The sequence below is a fragment of the Glycine soja genome, chromosome 6, assembly GCF_004193775.1.
Source record: "Glycine soja cultivar W05 chromosome 6, ASM419377v2, whole genome shotgun sequence".
Lineage (NCBI taxonomy): Eukaryota > Viridiplantae > Streptophyta > Magnoliopsida > Fabales > Fabaceae > Glycine > Glycine soja.
In genome coordinates, this window is record NC_041007.1 from 13,902,304 (window position 1) to 13,903,756 (window position 1,453).

The following is a 1,453-nucleotide window of genomic DNA, read 5'->3' on the forward strand; positions in this document are numbered from 1 at the left end:
AAAATATTAATTTTACAAAATTAATCTTATAATCTTTAATTTATTTTTAATTTTTATTGATTATATCATTAATATTATAAGATATAAAGTGGAAAAGAATAATTAATGTTATATTCAAAAGTTAAAATGACAATTATTTAAAGATAATTTTTTTTTCTTAAATGATAATTATTATAAGACAGATGAAATAATATTTTAAATTTCAAACTCTCAAATTATTTATTCTTATAGCGATAAAGTTAACAAAGTCGTCACTATATATACACTAAAACAAAAAGAAAATACTAACAATTTATAATCCTTAATTATATAGTAGTAGTTAACAAAGTTCATTAAACATTTGTTCTGAAAACGTGAAATACCCACTACGTGCTTGTGTTGAATTTCAGTGTGTGAAATGAAAAAGTGAACACAAGAAAGTCAGGAAGGAATAGGAGGAAAGCGAAGAACGATAACCACGCATGGCATGAAATTCATAAAGGAAGAGTGGAGTCAAAGACTTGACTTGGAAAATTTTCGCTATCTCTATCTATTACTTCCTAGTTCCTACCCTTTACCATAATTGAATTCATCCACTAGTATTTTCACATGGCTTAATTAAATTTTTTCTACCTAAAACTAAAATATAAGCAATTTTTAAAAAATAATTTCACATTTTTTCCCATTATATTTTATTATAAGCTAGGTCCCATTAAGTGATGATGTCTTATCCAATTTCAACGTGTATTTACTTATACTTTTTTTCATTTTTAAAATATTTAATAAATAAAATTTAAATGAAGTGCTTCGTTTTTTCGAAGGCTAAACCAAACTCAGAGCCCTCTCTTGATCCTTTCCACCTCCCCCACGCTTCTCTTTCAAATTAACATGCAATTGGACTCAAAACCCTACCCAACCAATTTCAAATTCACCTGCAAGGCAGTGTTCTCTGCTGCAATCGGTGCTTGATCTTGCGGGTGGGGTTTTCGTGGCCTGATCTTGTGGGGAAGAACCCCTCTGACATCCTCCTCTTTAACAACATCGACCTTGATGAGGAAATCCTCGAGGATCATTGTGAGAGCCTCGTCGACGTTGGCATTAAGAGAAGAGGAAAGGAGGTCGTCGACAATCTGCTTTCTTTTCTTCGATTTCTGGTGTAGGGTGTGCGAAGACGGCATTATTGATGGGGTCTTGCAGCGGCGATCGTGCGACAACGACGGCGGTGTGCGACAACCACGGCGGTGTTAAGTGAACACGCGTGATGACGTGAAACTCCATGAATCATATCATCACTTAATGCCGTCTAATCACATATACTAAAATGAAAAATAAATTTTTTCATATATCTGAGAGAAAAAAATGAAAGTGAGATAATTTATTTTATGAGTAATGCTAAAGCTGCATGCTAAGAGACAGAAATCATGCAATCAACTAAAAATTTGATAACTGTCATTGAAATTTTTTACGCAAAACA